The 22,251-nt window shown below is 38.4% G+C and overlaps 1 long non-coding RNA gene across 2 annotated transcripts in view; it reads right to left on the bottom strand.

Moving 5' to 3' along the window:
* The window catches only part of LOC127633664 (uncharacterized), a 128,338-nt gene that overhangs the window by 64,105 nt on the left and 41,982 nt on the right, over positions 1-22,251 (bottom strand). The window contains exon 1 of one of the 2 annotated variants that reach the window (XR_007969240.1): positions 6,418-6,546. The exons of the other annotated variant lie outside the window; for it this stretch is intronic. This is a non-coding gene — a long non-coding RNA (uncharacterized LOC127633664). Of the gene's footprint in view, positions 1-6,417; positions 6,547-22,251 lie in introns of those variants that run through there. 2 annotated transcript variants of the gene reach the window in all.

The following is a 22,251-nucleotide window of genomic DNA, read 5'->3' as shown; positions in this document are numbered from 1 at the left end:
TATAAGTAATTCAATTAATATCATAAACGTGCAACAACTAGTCAACTAATGGCTTAAACTAACTCCTACTAGTCGATTAGAAAAATCTTTGGTCAGGGGCAGCCCTAGTATCAGAGCAACCCATTCCACATGCACCAAGTTGCTCCATTGCTTTGGAACCGTATACATTTTGCAGTAGTCCTGGGTAAAAATATTGATTTACTGATGCATCAAAATCTTCATTAGAATGATTTTGATATTGATTCTTAAATGCTCAGATTTGCATTTACAAGAAATTTAGTAGCGCATTTGTGAAGAAGTTTAACACTGAGACTCAGAGTAAACGTTTGGTTTGGAAACATTGGACGGAACCGGTAAAAGACTAGATCCACAAAATCCATTTTCCACTGAATAATGTCTCTTTTAATATCATTTTCTGTTCTTTACATTCAGTTGCTGAATACAAACAACAAAACTTTTATTTCTAATTACACAATCACGCTCGAATGCGATAAAGAATCTATTCACTCTTGTTGTGTTCACTCAACCCGAAAAGCATTTCTTTCTCTCATTACATTCTACAACCTTGTTTTCTACATTAAGGTAATTCAATTATAATTCAGATAAACCAAAGTCAAGTGAATAGCTCCCATTTAAGCATAAATCATGATTTCAATCAAATCAGAGAACTGACTCCAAATAAATCCCAGGAGTGAAGAACATATCTTTGAGAATATCCAGGCCAAGATAAAGGGGTGTATATCTTGAATAACAGAGATAACGGGTCCTGTTTGCTTGTTTGTACATTTTAAGACCAAACAGAAAAGTTTTCCCATGATGTCAATGAAACCTCTAAGACTACCCCACCACCACCACCTCCTCTCAATTCACACACACTGAAAACGGTAGACTTTGGGGCCGGTTTTATCAAAAAGCATGACTTCATAGCTGTGGCAGCATGGCCCTTGGGCAGTAAGGTCTAGCAGAGTTTTAAGCCTGGATAAACAACCCAGTGGGAATACCTCTGCTTCGTCTGTTTTTTCAGCCCATGCATTTGTTACTACTCATTCCCACTCAATAGAGCAGTGGAGAGCATGCTGACAAACCAGTTTTGGGCAGTCATACCATTACAGTCGACTGAGATGGCACCATGGTAACTTTTAAATGCTGTCACAAGGATAGGATAGACACATTTTGGGTGAATGATGGATTTTAATAATAAAATGCCATAAAGAAGCAATATCTTGAGAATCAAATTTTCACAGTTAATTGTACAATGAAATGTACTTTAACTTTCAGAACTTAGAACTTCTACGCCGAGAAAAAAAAAAAGAGCATAAGTATTATGAAACTAAGCTGCTTAAAAAGGCTTGTTTAAACTTCCGCACTTTACAGATGTTAGACTGATGAATACATTGGAACATATGACCATACACATTTATACGTCAAGTTTTATGCATCAAGTTTTCAGTAACGCAGACCACGAGGGGAGAAGGGGCTCCTTACCGACCACCTGGAGCGGTCAGGGCCGCTGCCAGGGGCGGAGGTGAACCCTACCCGCCGCTGAAACGCACTGCCGACTGTCTGGAGCTGGAGAACCGCTGCCAGGGGCGGGGTAGACCCCTTCAGTTCTCTGAGAATACGGTGGGGCGTTCTGTCCGCCAGGGGCTGGAGGACAGCCTCCAAATTGCTCAGGGAGGCGCGACTGTCGTCCGTTAGAGGGTGAAGGAGTGGCCGAGGTCCAAGCTATGGCGTATCGGAGAACCGGCGAGTAAGTGTTTTTTTCTCTCTCTCCTCTCTCTCTCTCACTGCCACTCTGAGTTGTCCTTTTCCTTCTCTTTTAAATGTTACTGTTTTTTTGCTGGGGGGTACTGCACTGTTACAGGGAGTACCCCCCCTATTTTTCATTATTGTTTCCCTCCCACTGTCCTCTCCCAGATTCAGGAAGGTGGGGATGACCTGCCGGCAGATGGGGCATGAAGGATTCCATTGAATCCCTTTACACTGGTGCTGAAACACGGGAAGGAGGCGGCGAGAACCGGCTTGACAATATAAATAATAGTTTAATGGTAAACTGTACCAAAAAGACACAAACATAAACACATGATGGTCAGCTGCCTGTAAACGTTCTCTCTCTGTCGCACCACCATCCGCAGTCGGCCTTTATCCCTCTCGGAGGCTTGATTAGCCTGACAAGGGAGCGGGTGTTTAAAATCACGACCTGGCCCAGCTCTCCGCCCGTCACAATTGTGCTGTTACTTGTGGTGTAACACCTACAGCTCTGCATATCCTTCTGACATATTCCACTGTTTTATTTTTACAAGATGTGGAATGATTTTGTAAACCTGTCAGAATGTAATGCAGGCTTATATTGAAGAGTGCATCTTTTAAACACTATTTTGGAGACAGATTTAAATTTAAAGAGGATCTTAAAGGCATAGTAGCAAAAAAATGGCCTGTTTAATTCTAAGTGGACTGTGGATGGAAATTGGCCATGAAAAACTAAGTTATAGGATTTTGGTACATAGAAAGTACCTAACATACGTGAACTGCAGGAACATATTCAATTAAAAAGGTTGTGAAACATGACCCCTCTAATAAGAATGATTCCTTGATATGACAGGGATTCAATACGGGAAACTCATTAAATATTTACAGGAAGCTTCCAAAAGCTGGTCTGACTGAAAGCATTGGCTTTGTGGTCTCTCGCAGAGATCAAACAATGAACAACAAACAGTTGTGTAAGGAGAATCTGAGGGGGGCAAAGTAGAAAGTCTTTCAGATATCTCTCCAGATTAATTCCTATGGAAGTGAGGAGCACCCAACTGTCCAGCTTTAGGAAGCAGCAGTAATGCTTCAGAAGAGTCAGGGAAAACACATACACAAAAACTCAGATAGGCAAAGGAATCTAACTCAAGTTCATGGTGTAAGAATTAGGGCAGGACAATATGTAAAATATATTTTATCAATAATCGGCTTAAAAAAATTTACGATTATATTGTCAACCCCCCCAACCGAGGGTCGTTGAAAAAATTTTATTTCATTGATTTTTCTTTAAAATTAGTAATTTATAGAAACACGAAAAACATAAAAAGACATTTCTAAATTCAAATTGCACTTTAAGGTAAACTTTTTTTTTTTTATAAACAATTAAAATAAAGTGATTAAAAAATATTTTTTAACCACCTCCCCTTATCCAAACATTTATAGTCTCCAACGGCCATCCGTCAACAAGAAAAGGTGGAAAATTATTAATAGCCTTCAGATTAAGAACTAAAGACAACTATAAATGTAAAGATATAACAATCCTTATTCCCTTAAAAAAAAGCTGCCAAATCTGTGTTTGTATTGCATTTTGGTAATGCAGCTAATGCTGCCAAATGAAAATTAAATAAAACTCAATTTTAGGTTCAAGATGAACGTGTCTTGTATTACTTTGACTTAATCACTTTTGTCTTTGTTTCTTTATTATATTAAAATATTCACAGCACCTCCTGACATGATCAGAGTTAATTTGCCACATTCTCATAGACTACATTATTCTTGCAAACAGTTTTCAGATGAATGAAACAGAGAAAAAAAATAATGAAAACTCTTTACATGCAGTTGTTCCACGAGACAGGCTCACGCTGCACGCCTCTGAACAAACAGTGAATCAGACACAAGCACTGATGGCTTTTCATTTATCTGTTCTTAAAAATATAAAAAAGTGTGTTTCTTCAAGTGCACGTCTTGATGCATTTCTTGTCATATGTCACTCCAAGAGGTCGCCTGCCTGTTGTGGGTAGAAATACTGGACGAGGAGCTTGCGAACTGGATTCAGCCTAGTCACATTTAGCTGGTGGGTGCTAGTTTCACACCCTCAGCTACTGTTTGATATACTGTATTTGCTGACTTCCCAGATCCATGGTTTTGCCATTTCCAGATATTGTCGAACATCGAGTGTCGCGATCGGCATTGGGTTCTTTGTAAAATATTGTTGATATACGATTACATCATCCCATCACCCCAAGTAAGAATTAAAGGAATAGTTCACCCAAAAATGGAAATTCTCTCATCATTTACTATCTCACATGCTATCCCAGATGCACTGAAAAAAAGAATATGCTGGATTTGCTTAAAAATATAGTGCATCATTTTTGCATCTCACTTTAAGCAAGTTTCACTAGGAATTTTAAGCAATGTAACCTAAAATAACATAGCTGGCTATGGCCAAATTAATGAGCTTCCATTAAAAAATGTTTACTTAAAATACTGTGCATGCCAGCTACTACATTCTGTTTACACAACTATGCATTTTAAGCTCAATTGTAAGTGGTATTAGCAGCTTCAAATTCTAGGTTCTGTTAATTTACTTTCAATTAACTTTAAAACAAAATGACCTGAAGAAATAAGAAACTGGTGAATGTCAACGGTTTTAATTGTTGTTTACAAATTTACAATCTAACATAGATATGCATGCTCTCCTAGAACCAAAATATGTTCCCAAATACAAAAAATAGTACCAAAATCATAACGATAAAAAAAAAAAAAACAAGTGGGCTACGCAATGACTTAAAGAATTTCAGTACATCTAAATAAACCATTCAAAATGCATTTAAACAGACTGCACACTGCAGCATATACAGGTCCTTCTCAAAAAATTAGCATATTGTGATAAAGTTCATTATTTTCCATAATGTAATGATAAAAATTTAACTTTCATATATTTTAGATTCATTGCACACCAACTGAATTATTTCAGGTCTTTTATTGTTTTAATACTGATGATTTTGGCATACAGCTCATGAAAACCCAAAATTCCTATCTCAAAAAATTAGCATATCATGAAAAGGGTCTCTAAACGAGCTATTAACCTAATCATCTGAATCAACTAATTAACTCTAAACACCTGCAAAAGATTCCTGAGGCTTTTAAAAAGTCCCAGCCTGTTTCATTACTCAAAACCGCAATCATGGGTAAGACTGCCGACCTGACTGCTGTCCAGAAGGCCATCATTGACACCCTCAAGCAAGAGGGTAAGACACAGAAAGAAATTTCTGAACAAATAGGCTGTTCCCAGAGTGCTGTATCAAGGCACCTCAGTGGGAAGTCTGTGGGAAGGAAAAAGTGTGGCAAAAAACGCTGCACAACGAGAAGAGGTGACCGGACCCTGAGGAAGATTGTGGAGAAGGACCGATTCCAGACCTTGGGGACCTGCCGAAGCAGTGGACTGAGTCTGGAGTAGAAACATCCAGAGCCACCGTGCACAGGCGTGTGCAGGAAATGGGCTACAGGTGCCGCATTCCCCAGGTCAAGCCACTTTTGAACCAGAAACAGCGGCAGAAGCGCCTGACCTGGGCTACAGAGAAGCAGCACTGGACTGTTGCTCAGTGGTCCAAAGTACTTTTTTCGGATGAAAGCAAATTTTGCATGTCATTCGGAAATCAAGGTGCCAGAGTCTGGAGGAAGACTGGGGAGAAGGAATGATGGTCTGGGGTGCCATGTCAGCTGCTGGTGTTGGTCCACTGTGTTTTATCAAGGGCAGGGTCAATGCAGCTAGCTATCAGGAGATTTTGGAGCACTTCATGCTTCCATCTGCTGAAAAGCTTTATGGAGATGAAGATTTCATTTTTCAGCACGACCTGGCACCTGCTCACAGTGCCAAAACCACTGGTAAATGGTTTACTGACCATGGTATTACTGTGCTCAATTGGCCTGCCAACTCTCCTGACCTGAACCCCATAGAGACTTTGTGGGATATTGTGAAGAGAAAGTTGAGAGACTCAAGACCCAACACTCTGGATGAGCTTAAGGCCGCTATCGAAGCATCCTGGGCCTCCATAACACCTCAGCAGTGCCACAGGCTGATTGCCTCCATGCCACGCCGCATTGAAGCAGTCATTTCTGCAAAAGGATTCCCGACCAAGTATTGAGTGCATAACTGAACATAATTATTTGAAGGTTGACTTTTTTTTATTAAAAACACTTCTTTTATTGGTCGGATGAAATATGCTAATTTTTTGAGATAGGAATTTTGGGTTTTCATGAGCTGTATGCCAAAATCATCAGTATTAAAACAATAAAAGACCTGAAATATTTCAGTTGGTGTGCAATGAATCTAAAATATATGAAAGTTTAATTTTTATCATTACATTATGGAAAATAATGAACTTTATCACAATATGCTAATTTTTTGAGAAGGACCTGTATATGCAGGTAGGAGAAAACTCTCTGAACTAATACTGAAACAAAAACACCAGAAATTAATTATTATTAGTATTGATTTATAAATGAAACTATTCATTCAAAAGATCTTTTCAACTTGGCCAGACATTCCCCTCACCAAGATGCAACACTATTTTCTGTATGTCCTCAAAAACAGAAGTGAAAGTGTCAGCTTCTTTGGGTAGCTAATGTGAGGGGCAAAAAGGTAGCCTAAAAAGTCAGTGCACTGACCCAAGTTTTGACAAATGTCCCCAGCTCATTTTCAAGAACAATCAATACATCCAGTGAAAGGCAACTTTCGATCTTCCAGCTCCAAAGCATTGATGGCATCTGCTCCTTTCTGTGCTTGATCAAGCTGCTCTTCCTAAATGCATAGAAATAATCTGTCAAATGTATATTAACAGTTTACATTGTATTTTTTTATCACAATTAACTATCCTCAAAATCAATAATTACAGAGTAAAAAGTGATGCTTTAAGGGATTCTCTCATTTACTCACCACTATGCCATCCCTGATGACTTTCTTCTGTTGAACACAAACTACGGTTTTTAGAAGAATATATAATCTCGGTTGGTACATTCAAGGCAAGAGAATGGTGGTCAAAAAGCACATTAAGGTGGCATAAAGTAATTCATATGACTCCAGTGGTTGAATCCATGTCTTCAGAAGTCATATGAAACCGATCAATAAGTCCTTTTTTACTATCAATCTCCACTTTCACTTTCATATTAGTCTTCCGTTGTTTTGGGGGATTCACATTATTTGTGCATTTCACCACCTACTGAGTAGGGAGGAAAATTCATATTAAAAATGACTTAAATATTGATCTGTTTCTTACCCACACTTATATTTCCACTTCTGAAGACATTGATTAAACCACTGGAGTAGTATTCATTTTTATTGCTACCTTTATGTGCTTTTTGTACTTTCAAAGCTCTGGTCACCTTTCACTTGTACTGTATGGGCCTACAGAGCTAAAACATTCTTCTAAAAATCTTAGTTTGTGTTCAGCAGATGAAAGAAAGCCATACACATCTGGGATGGCATGAGGGAGCACACAGGAAGCACACAGCTATTCAACCACTGTACCAAATGCATACCATTATATGAATGTCAGCGGATGTGTTAAAATGGTGCTATATAAATATGAATAATGTCATCCAAATGGGTTTCCTACCTTTTTTTTTTTTGCCTTGAAAACCTCTGATGACTCTTCTTTCAGTTATAGCTGTAGACCTGCCAGGACTATAACTTAAAATGACCCTATCCTGTTAGACAAAAAAAAAAAAAAAAAGGTATAATTGTAACTGACAAGATAAGCAATATGTATGGCTAGTTTACATTTAAGATTCATGACCAGACAATTTTCAACTGCTGCAAACCCTGCTACATATTGCAACAGTATTATACTTATAATGTGACTCTTTTTTACAAACAGACTAACACATGTTGATATCAGGGTGTCTCCTTGAGGCAAACCAAATATGATAATTTTCTGATCATTTATGCAGTATTATGCCATGTCAAACTCATTTGACTTTCTTTAGGGGAAAACAAAGATTTTTGATGGATATATGATGTGTGTTTGTCCATACAATGGAAGTCAGTGAGGTTAAAATCTTTCAAGATCCATAAAGGCAGCATCAATGTAATCTATCTGACTTGAGTGGAAATGTTGGTTTATGTTCCACAGAAGACAGAAAGTCATACGAGTTTGAGAAGGCATAAGGGGTGAGAAGGCCAAATGATAAGCGTAATAGCATTTTTGGGTGAACTACTAAAATCATTTGATTAAGCTGAAAAGTAAACAAACACTCAGCAAATGTAAGCTGGTTTCCCTTTAAGATGAAGGGTTTGAATGAGCATTGAAACATGTAGAAACGTGATTTACTTGGAGTTACCTGTTGCCTGCTGAGTTTCTGCCGTGTGAGTGACGCCTGAGCATCGGTTGAAGATTAACTCTCTCCGGTGAAAAATCCGGGGGAATTCTTCACCACTGCCCGACAATGAGAAAGCACAGTATTTTCCCATGAGAAAAATATGGTGTAAGTGCCACATACAGAATATTAATTATAGCCATTGACAACCTCAATGTCGTTTAAGGGAAGCGGCAACCACTACAGTGAAACTCATTACAGAGACCGAAATGTATGTTTCACATGATATTGATGTACTGTATGTATTTATTCATGTCATCTCAAACACTAGGTGAGGTGCAATTTAAAACCATAACCTGAATGCTCAGCCGGTTCATAAAGCAGCTCTAGGGAGAGAGAACATTTAGCATTAAAACTGTAGATGCAATTGATGAAGCTGAATATAAACTAACACTCAGAAAATGTTAGCTGGTTTCAAGATGTACAATTTGAAGTTTGCATTAAATGGGTAAAAAGAGGCTGGAGACACACTGGAGGCGCATGCTCTAAAGATGCATTCAATAACTCACAAGATATCTGATGAAACCGCATGTGAACACACACAACCCTACTGTCGCCAATGGCGATTCGCTTTCAAATTATTATCACAATCAATTATTTTTGGTCACATTTGCAACCATTTTAGCCGCAGTCTGGAGCCCTGATTCACATTCATTAGCAATGTTGGATTCCAGATCTAATCGTTCAGACTGGTTTAGTGAACGCTGATAAACTAAACCATGGAAAAGATCGGAATCAAAATCATTCACAAATCTGACATCACTACTTCTCTCATGAATGTGCTGAGAGCTAGGGCGGATGTCAAGATTTTCAGTGAATAACGACTTCATTTTTGGTCTGTTTGGTCTCACCCAAAGCTATTGTGACTTCACAAGTCTTAGGATAGGGAGCATGATTCGATGGACGACTTTTATGATACTTTTATGTTTTTGATGAGATCTATGGAATGAGATCTACTTTTTCATCATGTTATGGCAGCAAGATCTACCATGTATAATAAAGGCTATACATTATCACAATACCAACATTTCAGTAGTCAGTAGTGAAATTTGATGATTCTCAATACCAGCTTCAAAACCAGAACAAATAATAACACAAATATGTTAATTATGGAAGAATGCTTTCAAGTTCTTAAGTAATTATTCAAGACTAGTAAACAGTCAGTAATAAACAATTAAAAAAACAGCAAAGCATAGAAATAATAGAAAAAATTATACAAATTCAGTGCTTTTTTAACAGATTTAAAAGTTTTTAACATCAGTAGTCTATCAAGTATTCAAGTAAACATTCAGAATGAAATGCAACAAACTACAACTGCTCTTCAGTGTATGATTATAATACATTAATAATACTTGTTATACTTTTTATAGCTGCACTGTATACCACAATGCTCAAAGTAATTCATTGTATTGAGTAGGGAAAAATGTAATCATTCAAATTAGTTCAAATAAATTAATCTTGATGAGAATTTAGAACTTACTTTTGAGTTCAATAAACTGTCACCTTATACGTAGGGTTAAATTAAATTCTTTGTTTGTTTGGTAAACTCAAATTGGGTAGGGGATTTCTTGTTCCCATCATACTTTGCATGGGACTCAATAGGGAAAGTAAATGTTAAAATTAAGTGTTATTTTATGTGTTTTTTAAACATGAATGCAAAGCGGGAAACTTGTTAGGGTTTAATGTTTTGTTGCCAATGCCATTTAGAAGTGTTTCTGTTATGTCGGAGTTTTGGGGTTTACCATTATGGTAAAGAATGGAGTTGAGCTTAGGTTGAGGGCCGATACCAAATGTGTTCCTTTCTTCTTGCTTTGTCCATTATTAAGCAAGTCACTAACTAAAGTGATGGAAATAACAAATTTGTGTTGCAAAAAATAAATAAATAATATGGTGGTTTACTCAATTTACAGTAAGTGCCATCAAAATGTATGAGTTAGCTTACTTCATTTTCCAAGTTAAGAGCACTTAGCATGCATAAACTTACTACAAAATTATTATTGACGTTTTAATCAGTCTGCATATCTGGGCAAAAAAGGCAAAAAAAATTTGCTTTCATGTCCCCCTTTAAAAATCCACTTGTCCCGGACAACAATTAAACGTTGAGCCCTGATTTAATATCCCTAAATAAACATTCTCCGATAACAATTTTTTCTTCTGCAGTATAGCTCCTAAAACAAATGTACGTTGTTTTAAAGGAGTTTTTGAATTTATGTTGGAAAACAAGCCAAAAAAGACGTATTTTGTTCCAGTGTACAATGGGCTAAGACTACACTCTCTCACCTTTATGTTCAATTCGATCCATCTTTAACTCACCAAAAAATTTACATTCTCTTCCTAATAGATCTGCGTATCGCCGATATTCTTCATGATAAGATAAACACAGTGAACATGACACATATATTATGATTCACAGAAAACACGCAAGACTGTACATCAACATGATATTTTCATGCAAACTCTTGTCGGTACACAGCCTTCAAACTTGAAGCTGCTCAACACTCCTTTCAGAACACAGGAAATGTTGTTTCATCACTTATCCATTAGCTCTTTTGTCCTGGCTCTATGGTTTCACCTCCTTTTGTGCTCTCATTCAGTCTTTTAAAAAGAAACAGCAAAAAGGATACTTCTGACACATTTACTCTCAAAAAACTTCCCAGTTCCAAAAGCATACGATTTTGCTTATCAGTAAGGAATTTTAGGTAGGATCACTTAACATCTATGACACTTATTCAATAAGTATTTGGACACCGAAGCCAAACTTATAAATTTATTTTATTTGCAGTTAACAACAAAATATCAACCATGTGGCATCTGTAAACAGAGCCACATGGAATTATTGAAATTAGCTTATTGAAATTACTTTTAACAAACTGGCCTTATAGTAATTATAAATGGATGCATGGAGTCAGTGCCTCAAGTTCACACAGGTAGTAGATTAACTACAGGTGTAGCTCATCACGTTAAATATGGACATGTTCCACAAAAACTTGATGACCAGAAAGTATCCAAATGTTTGCTGTAGGATTTTTGAACACTATTTATTTTTTGTAGACACAGTATATAGATTAGATTATCTTTATAAAGATAGAATGTTGTTTTCTTTTTGTGAAATGTTTTGATTGAAATGTGTGCTTGTGCAATCTCCGTTTAAAATAAATGCAACTTGGTTTGGTATTTTATTATCTAATCAAATAGCATTCATACATTAAGTGTGGCTTAAAGGGATACCCATAAATAAACTTTCATATTTTACTCACCCTCATGTCATCCTAGATGCGTATGACTTGTTTTTCTGTAGAATACAAACGTGAATATCTCAGCTCTGATCATTCATTCAATGCAAGTGAATGGTAACTAAAATGTAAAGCTCCAAAAAGCACATAAATGCAGCATAAACTTAATCCATACGATCTACATCTTCAAAAGTTATGATAGGTGTGGGTGAGAAATAGATCATTATGAAAATCCTTTTATTCTATAAATTTTCCTCCTGGCCCTGTAGATGGCGATATGCACAACTAATTAAGGACTGATAATAAAAAGGTTTTGAATATTGAATAGTGTGGTTGAGAATATCTGTTTTTCAACCACACTTATCATAGCGCTTCAGAAGTCATATGGATAATGTGTATGCTCCCTTTAGGTGCGCACACACTGCCAGCGACATCGCGCGCGACAGCAACTCAATACCAGTCATTTTCAATGCGAGCACAGTGACTTCCGGCGACACGAGCTGTCGTGACCGTTGGCGCTAGATGTGGGCGTGTCCAGTGACGCAACAAAGTTGAGAAAAGTTCAACTTTGGAGCGACTAACGGAAGCGACAGCCAATAGGAGAGATGACGGGAGAGCTCACGTGACCCTCCTCTCTCTCTCAGCTCCTGCAGTAACGGAAAGATGGATGAAAGGCTAATTCTTGCTGTTAGAAATTTTCCAGTGCTCTATGATATGTCTCTTCCCACATACAAGGACATTTTTAAGAAAAATACTGCGTGGAAAGGTGTATCCGAGATCGCGGGGATTTTATGGACCCAGACAGACCGGCATTTGCATTTTCGCCGCAGATAAACAGCCGCTATGGCAAACAGCACGCCTGGTTTCTCATTCATCTTTGATATAAAGCATTTTATGTACTGATTCCATTTATATTTAGTCTTTTCCCTCCAAAAATGTTTGTTTTTAGTGGCAAGAAAAGAGATTCGCTGTCAACAGCAATGGAATGACATCCGTGAATGTCATTTATAAACGTTACTAGGCAACCAGTAGTGGGAACACCCACTAGCGACTTCACCGCCAGCCACTGGCGACCTGCAGCGACAAGGTCGCTGGCAGTGTGTACGCACCTTAAATGTGCCGTTTTAGAGCGTCAAATTTAGGTACAGATTCACTGAATTGTATGGACCTACAGAGCTGAGACATTCTTCTAAAAATCTTTGTGTTCAGCAAAAGAAAAAGACATACACATCTGGGATGGTATGAGGGTGAATAAATGTTGAGATCATTTTCAATTTTGGGCAAACTATTCCTTTAAGTGTCCAAACACCGCAAATCAACATATAAAAAAAAACACAAACAAATAAATAACAATATTTTTAAAAACTTTGATAGAGAGAAAGAAAACTGGAAAGAGAGAGCTTTAGTAACGATGTTTAATTCATTCTGAAAGGCTACAAAGATGTTTGGCCACCAAAGCAGAAAACGTCGAGACAAGGTCCCAGCCATTTCAGCGGGTAGTTCTGTGTTTGGCAGGAGAGATACAACGTCTCGTTCCCTCCATCAGAGAACGGAGGTTACAAAAGTAACCAGGACGTTCCCCATCTGTCACTCACTCGTCGTTGTGGCGATGTAGTGACACTAGGAGTCCCTATATGAAATATATCCTATATATCTGCTCAATGAAGATGCAGGTTTACCAACTCTGAAACGGTCTTGCGGAAGATACATCACACATACAGGCAATCAGTGCATGTGGAGCACACGGCACCCCAGCCATGCTCGTAGGCCTCTGTCGTAACCACAACGCACCTGGACACCTGCACTAAGGGGACACGTGCTTTCAAAATGCAAGGTCTGTCCAAGGGCTGAAAAAGTGGTGGCAGATCGGCATGATAGCCATGCGATGTGCACTGCGGTGTCATGCCCATCTTGGGACTCGAGTCTGATGCCAGTGCTGAAGCGGTCTCATATACATCAACCGATGCAGCGTGACCGTTGCAGAGGACAACATATGCCCCAGAAGCCTCTGAAATTGCTTCAGTGGAACCGGTGTTCTCCACCTGAACAACTTCAGGCAGTTCAGCACAGGCTGCACGTGCTCGCTCGTGAGGCACGCCATCATAGAGACAGAGTCTAACTCCATCCAAAGAAAAGTGATGCTCTGAACCAGGGAGAGCTTGCTCTTTGCCCAGTCTCCGCGTTGGTAGTGCCCAAACATGTGAGACAGCGATCTTGGCCATCGGATGTGGAGAGGTAATGACCGCAACCAGGAAATACACATAAACGGAAAGGCATCTTTAAAAAGACGCTCCATCAGTGCCACTCTTTTAGTAGGAAATATATTATTTTATTCAGGAAGAATATACTCTTTTAGCTGCTGAAGCACCAAGGGGTGTTCTCTGCACTCCAACGGTGCATGAGAGGGAGAAACCGCTGTAATCATCGTAAACCCAACAGCTTGTAGAGAGGTGAATGGATCAGCAGAGGAATTCAGCTCACTGAACACAATGGCTCGGCTCCGAAGAAAAAACTCAGAATAAGTGGTTGCGAGCCAGCTCTTTTATACCCGTATATCTGGGGGAGTGGCATGCAAATTCCACTCGCCAATTCCAATTGGCCTTTTCTCAAAGATCAGAGGTGTTTGGGGCTCCCTAGTGTCACTACATTGACACAACATCAAGTGAATGACAGATCGGGAACACCTCACATACCTGATCTTCGAGGTATGTGGTCTATTACATTCTGAAATGACACACACACACACACACACACACACACACACACACACACACGCGTAGTGTTTCCATGTTTTATGGGGACTTTCCATAGACATAATGGTTTTTATACTGTACAAACTTTATATTCTATCCCCTAAACCTAACCCTACCCCTAAACCTCACAGAAAACTTTCTGCATATTTACATTTTCAAAAAACATAATTTAGTATGATTTATAAGCTGTTTTCCTCATGGGGACCGACAAAATGTCCCCACAAGATCAAAAATGTCGGGTTTTACTATCCTTATGGGGACATTTGGTCCCCACAAAGTGATAAATACACACTCACACACACACAAAAAGAAGCATGATAAAGCTAAATGCTTCCACACATTTGCCGGAGATCCTTCCAAGCTATTCCTGCTTATGCCCCACAGACTGTGAGGGAGTGTGAGCTTATTTACTGCACTCTATTTCCACCACAACTTAAACTGATAAAATAAAGCAGGAGCCAGTCATATTTCAGCCAAGCAGAGTAATTCATCATATCACAGTTAAAAAGCAAACTTTTACCAATCCCTCCTGATACAGGGAAAACAAAGTTATTTCTTGTTTACATAAGAGGACCTCTGTGGTTCCCACTTACAGTAAAACCCTTTCTCTCTGACACACATTTACGTTCTATTATATTGGGGACCTTTCTGATTTTTACACTTACATTAAAACTTTATCTAGTAAGTTTATCAAAAGGGTTTTCCACACAGGAACTGTAAGTTGCTACCTGCAGTGTAGGCAAAGCCTAACACACACACGGACACAGTGCTGTAGTGCCACAAATATCCTCTAATCTTGGGTTGTGTAACTCGGATGGTGGATTTTTTTTTGTCTGTTTATGATGCAGTGTCACTTAAAGGTCAGTTACAAAATAGAACTGTCACTCTATATGATTTACATTTTTAATTTCCTTGGATTACCATCTAAAATTAGCATTAAGTATGATTACAAGGCTCTTGGTAGTAAAAAACACACACACACAAAAAAAAAACATCAGACAACAAACAGTTCAAGAGAGGATGCTGATGCAGCACATTTATTCATTTTGCATATTAAAAGAATAAAGTGGAAGCGTGGGTTTTGATTTACCTACCATTTCCAATAAAAGAATAGAAAGAGGAAACACTCTTTTTTGCTTTTATTTCTTTTTTGGTTCTGTGATGGCAAGGGGACAAAGGACAGTCTCCTTTCCGTCTGTCAACAGGTCATTTACAGAAATAGAGGAAGATCCGTTATTGCTCAGTAGCTCTTTTGAATCGATCCAAAGCAAACATGGCTCACTTTCAGGTCACTATTTTTTCTGAGGATGACATTTTTTGAGATCTGGAAGCACGTCCGCCTGTGGACCTCCACTCCCCTCATCTCCAAGCACTGAACTACTGTCACCTCCCTCTCAGATTCAACACATCCCAAGAGTGCTCCTCAAAGTCACATCAGCAAATCATCCACAACATATTATTTACTAGGGCTGTCATTAGAGTTTATGTTTTGTTTTCTGTGATCACGATTAATCATTGTACATTAAAATATATTCATAAATATATTTAATTTATTCTTTGTCTCAAAGAACTTGCAAGAAATTGGTTATTAATCATTTATAAAAAAATTTTTTAATAAAAACCATAATGTTAAGTTTGTTGCATTTATTTAATTAGGTTCACTTTTACAGGAATAAATCTTGATACAAGTTTATGTATACAAGCCATAAAATCAGTGGATATGCTGTAATTAAAATAAATAAAAATTATCATTATTACTCACCTTCATAATATACCAGGTGTTTATGACTTTCGTTCTTCATCAGAACACATTTGAAGAAAAATATCTTCGCTCAATAGGTCATTAAAATGCTAATGAATGGAGATTTCTCTTTTGAAGCTCCAAAAATCTGCATAAATGTCATGCCAACTGTTAGATGTCTTCTAAAGTAACACATTTTCTTATGGTGCGAAAAAGATAAATACTTTTTTGTACCTCTAAATCATGCTTCCGGTCAGCAGCGGTACTTGCGTGATGTAATCGTATTGGCATTTGAAACGTGAGAACTGAAGCACGTGCGTCAAACTCGGAAGAGCAGCTCTGTTTACAAGTGAGGAGGAGGAATGCTATACAGTAACTTGGTTGATTTTGGTTTAGATATAGATTTATCCATTTCTGTACTCACAATGGTGCATATGTGTGCCCATCCTGGATGTCTAAACCGAGTGGCGAATGTGAGATTGCATCGGTATCCATGACAACGTGAATACATTACACGAGAGTAGTGATCAACTGATATGGGGTTTTTTTAATGGCCGATGCCAATATCCAGAGAGCAGTGTGGCCGATAGGCTGATACAATGCCAATACCTATCACACACTTTAATATAGTAAACAACAAAATCAGAAAATTGCAAAAAAAATGAATATACTCTTATTTAGCAATATCGCCTGCTTGGATTATCACGGACTGACAATCAAGATTTGTGAAACAGAAGAACTTTTGATTCTGATTCTGAAGTTTTGCCTGCTCGACGGGAAGAAAAACAATGGATTTTGGTGAGGTTTGTGAATTACATCCATTTAAACAAGATATCTGCATATTTGCAGAGAGTATATAATAGAATTTTTATTGATATTTGCCTTTTTATCATCAGACAAGTTAAAAGTTACAGGGAACTGTTGAGGAGAGAGAGGGAGAAGGAAACAGGGAAGCACTTTAGCATAATCGGGCAGGAGCGGCTGTGGCTCAGATGGTAGAGCGGGTCGGCTACAAATCGCAGGGTTGGTGGTTCGAATCCCGGCCCACATGGCTCCACATGCCGAAGTGTCCTTCGGCAAGACACTGAACCCTGAGTTGCTCCCAATGGCAGGCTAGTGCCTTGCATGGCAGCTCTGCTGCCATTGGTGTGTTAATGTGAGTGTGGATGGGTGATTGGGACACAGTGTAAAGCGCTTTGGTAACCTCTAAGGTTAATAAAAAAGTGCTATATAAGTGCAGACCATTTACCATTATGAGCTCAAACGCATCTGCCATGGCTCTGATATGTGGACAGTTTAAATGACACCGCTTTTGCACACCGGTCTATTATTGTAGTAACATGATGGCATGTAAAAACAATATGAACCATGACTGGTCATTTACATGTCTCAATGACTTTACATGCAAGCAGCCAATTCTCAGCACATTCAAGAAACAAATCGGCCAAACAGGAAAATTTATTGGCCGATGCCTATAATTAAAAACTTTTAAAAGCCGATTTATAGGCGATATATCAGTCAAGCACTACACAAAAGACTGCTTGGACTCCACCCTCTCATGAAGCACTGGATTTTAGTTAAAAAGTACTTAAATATTAATCTTTTTTCACACCAAATGCGGTCGTGTCACTTTAGAAGACATTTTTTTTTAATGGCCTTTTGACTTTTTACTGGGATAGGGAAAGTAGATAGGCAAGAGGAAATCAGAGGGAGAAGAGTAGGAATGGGATTGGGAAAGGGCCTCACGAGTCGGGACTCGAACTCGGGTAACCCGCGATCAGAGGTGTAGTGGTAAAAAAAGAGGTGGGTAAACTATAAATTCTGGTGGACCACGACGTGGTCACCCGGTAAGGTGGGCCACTGCCTACTGGTGTATGTGTATCCTGATGACATCGCTATAGGCTATCATTTGATGGTACTACCAAGGGTATCACTGGTTGTTCCCTCATCATAGGTCACACAATCGCTATTCAATTCATACATTAATCTAAGTTCTTGTTAAAGAGACCCAAGAAGGAATAATATGGTTGAAATCTATAAAGTTTACTAAATGACAAAACAGAGAGAACAAAAATATTTAAGAGAGATAGAGAGGGAGGCTTATATCCAGGGCTTCCAATGCAATGCACTTGTACATAATGATTAGGGATTTGGGATTATTTTCAAAGTCGATTAATCTGTTGAATATTTTCTCGATTAATCAATTAGTTGTTTGGTCTATAATATGTCAGAACAATGTGGATCAGTGTTTCCCAAAAGCCCAGGAGGATGACGTCCTCAAATGTCTCGTTTTGTTCACAACTCAAAGATATTCAGTTTACTGTCACAGAGGAGAGAAGACACTAGAACATATTCACATTTAACAAGCTGGAATCAAAGAATTTTTTACTTTTGTCTTAAAAAATGACTCAACCCGACTAATTGATTATCAAAATAGTTTAGATAGTAAAATAGTGCAGATTAACGACAGAAGAATGAATCTGGTGCCACATATTTTAATTTTAAGAAAACTCAGTTTCTGTAATTAACAGAAGACAATATAAGTTCCATTTTGAACACAAAATAATATACAGTGTGACATGAATCTAATTATCTATTAATCTAACCAAATTAACCTCAAAAACATGAAGTTTAGTACTGTTTTCCGAGCTCACTCACTTTGGGATTGTAGCCGAGGCCGTTTGCTGGCCTCAGGAGGTGGAGGACTGCTGTTTTGATGGTGCTTAAAAAATTGCCGGATATCCATTTTTACATGAGACGTTTGGGCTAGTGAGTGACGGATGAATCTTGATGCAGTCTGCTGCTTCCTGCTGATTGGTCAACACTGACAGTAACGCAGCCAGGGTTTCCCATACGTTCATTTATTTGTGGCGGCCCGCCACAATATCAACACTGACCGCCACACATTGATTTTCGATTTATTTTTTATTTTTTACTAAGCCTATTTAAAATCGTCTCAAACATGATTGCAGAGAGCCGTAGCGCATTCGCGCAGCACTAGGCTACCTCTCGCTCGTCCCTCTCTCTCTCTCACCCGTACCTCTCGCGTTCTCTCTCTGTCATGGAACACCGCTGCATAAATCTGTCCAACACAGCACTGTCAGTTATTACTTATTAGCCAGCATGCAAGGAGCCTAGCTAATAAGGAGAGCTAAGTTATTGTTAGAATACAGCTGGATTTTTGAGGTCAGCACGCTGTATATAGCTGGCAATAGTCAATATCGATGCACGCGCATGGGAAACACTGGCAGCAGCGCATTATGAAAGACTTCGTCTTAGGTTTAACAACCTATGAAACTAAAACGACATAAGCTTAATTTAAAATGGCTTAGGAACTATCTATTTAGAGGTGGATAAACACAATTTAGAGGTGGATAAACCCACTTTGGAGGTGGGTAAACGCTATTTCCGAATTTTGGAAGGTGCGTAAACGGTGTTTACATGCGTTTAGCCTCCACTACATCCCTGCCCGCGATGCATCAGCACCACATGTTATGAGCGTAGCCCGCTAGGCTTCAAAAGAAAAATTTTCCGTTAACTTGCATTTTATGGACCTACTGAGCAAAGATATGTTTCTATTTTTCTTCAAATTTGTTCTAGTCAAAAAAGTCATACACATCTGGGATTTAATGAGGGTGAGTTAATAATAAGACAATTTGAATTTGTGGTCAAACTATCCCTTTAAAAATTGGGCAAAATCTTCTGCCGTTTTCCAGTGGACTTTTCTGATAATCGGATCAAAGTGTACATTGCCAATGCCTTGTTTGACACTTTACATACAGCTATAAAACAAACCATATGCTGAAGTTTACAATCTTAAAAATATTGTTTTCTCTGGCTGCTGTTAAGTGCATCATGCACACGCTGGGCTCTCTCACGTGGCTTCGCTTTTGACACTAGTTCATAATTCGATAACACACATTTGGCAGCATTATTTTGGGAACACAAGGAAATGTATTAGGCTTACACCTAATATAAAAACTGGTGTTTTGTATTTGTTTAGAACAGACTAATTGAAGTAACTGTTTTAGCAGTTTTGAAAGTAGATATGATGTGGGTTGTGTTGAACTTTCTATAGGTAATGGTTTATTTATTTTTAAATATGATTATTATAATTAATATTATCTTATAATTTATAAATGCTCTTTAGGTCTTAATTTTTAGGCTATTAGTAATTCCCCACCTGCTGTTGTAGATTAATTCTTGTGTGATGGCATATGTGGCTGTTGGAGATGGTAAATGTTTGGATTTGGGAAGGTAGATATATAAGATTTTTTGTATCACTTCATTATTTTAATTGCATATTTGGTTTCGTTTAAAGTGCAATTTGAACATCAATATGAAAATATCTTTTGTTTAAGTTTTTCAAGTTTCAATAAATTAATTACATTTTTAAAGCAAAATTAATAAAGCAAAAATAATCAACAACCCTCAGCAGGGGGGTTGACAATATAATCGGATATCATGATATTTTTTAAAACAATTATCGATTCAATTATTTTTAACATATCGTCTAGACCACTTGCATGTTCATTCAGTTTACTGCTGAAGTGATAATCTACCAAAAAGTGGGGGGATGAATTTAGAAATTTCTAGAAGTGAGGGGACGAGTCTCCCCTCCTACTTATAATGGTTGTACGCCCCTGCACTTTATCAGTTTGTGTGTTCACTGGGAATCAAACAGATGACCTTGGTGCTGCTAGCACAGTTAAGCTACAGAAACAACTGAAGCTGCATGGAAGAAACCTGGAAAGAATCAATGAAAGCTTACATGCATTTGCCATTTCATTCGTACTGTGAAGGAACTGTTAAGTAACAAGTTGCATAATCTTAGCTGGCTTCTCCATGCTCCCACAGATACGTGCAGCAAGCAACGTCATGTAAAATCAGGCCCTCTCCCACCCTACTCCTGGAAATCAACTGGACCAGTGGAGCGTGGCTCCTTTCAAGTGCTGTCGAGTATACACTTAAACTCCAGCTTCAGAGGCAGCACTGGTGAGATTCAAGCATCTAGACTCTTGACCCTGACCCAGCCTACTTCCAGTGTTTATTACATTTTTCATCCACCAGCACTGATTGTCTTCCACGGTTTTAATTAACAAGCAGAAAAGCATGAGGAAGGGGTGACATCAAAGCAAATTAAAACCATGCTGTCCTCAAATGCTACTCTCTCTGAACAATCCATGTAAGCTAAGTTTAACATTTTAAGCATGGTGGAGAGGATTCACATTTATTTTGATCCTGTGCAGTGTCTATTTCCGTTGCGCAAGGGATTGTTGGCAAAATTAGCCGGAAACAATGCGCTAATGCTCATTTAAAAAAATCATCTGGAAAAGGTAGATCATTTCGGGGTAATGCAATATTCAGTCCAAAAAATCACGTAAGTTTAATATGTCACTTGCCTCTGCTGAAAAACACTAAATGCATCTGTGTAGTAATAAACGTTTCATTTGAGACAATACTACACTTTGAAAAAGTATACACTAGATGGCCAAGTCTATTGTGTAAAGTGTAAGAACACTGTGTATAGTGTGCCATATGGGACACAGTTTTTTTTTTACCGATTAGCATGCTAGGCTAACATTCCATCATGTATCCTCTGTAGTTAGCAAGCTAATACATTATCCTACTAAACTAATGAGTAATTCACAAAATTCTTTAAAAATGTGCATCCTACTCGGCCTTCAATCATCCACAATCTCTTGCACTTTTCCCAATTAAAATAATTATTGTGTAAAACGAGTCCTGCGTGCTATTGCACGACTGTGCACGGTCCTGGTTTCTTCCTCCATATCAACAAAGAACTTGAAGAGGATCAGCACAATTTCTACATCTGTCATCTTTGATGCCGCTTGTTTTCTCTTCAAAGTTTTTGCGCCATTACCACAAAGCGCACTTACTAGACTGTCTCATTCTAGCACTGAATACGGAGGAGGAGCCTAGTATACAGCCATAGAAGGACTGGTCTAGGAAGGACACAGACTAACCGATTGAGAAGCACCCATTATGATTTGGGATGCACCTACTTTTATCTTGCATAGACACAGTTGGCAAGGAGGCACCGCCCACTCGTGGGGGACATCAAAGCCCTGTTACCATAGTTACTCATTCATTCCTATGGGGAAACGGGGAGAATTTTCCGATAGACTTGTCTATTTTAACAACACAAAACATGACGAAAAGCTGTTGTATAGTTTTAGCACTTCAGACAGAGCCAAAAAAAACAGAACTGATTTTTTTAATTGCCTTTCAAATGGACAAACATGGAAGCCTAAAGTCTGTTTTATACGGAAGCGGATATTTTTATCGTGTGGTGTGTGCGTGTTCCGCAAGCAGTCATGCACAACAAAGTGACAGGATTCTCGTGAACAAGCTTGGAAAGTGGCACCACTTCAACTGC

Source organism: Xyrauchen texanus, chromosome 40 (assembly GCF_025860055.1).
Source record: "Xyrauchen texanus isolate HMW12.3.18 chromosome 40, RBS_HiC_50CHRs, whole genome shotgun sequence".
Classification (NCBI taxonomy): domain Eukaryota; kingdom Metazoa; phylum Chordata; class Actinopteri; order Cypriniformes; family Catostomidae; genus Xyrauchen; species Xyrauchen texanus.
The sequence above is the reverse complement of the archived record's forward strand: the minus strand, read 5'-3'. Positions and strand labels throughout refer to the sequence as shown.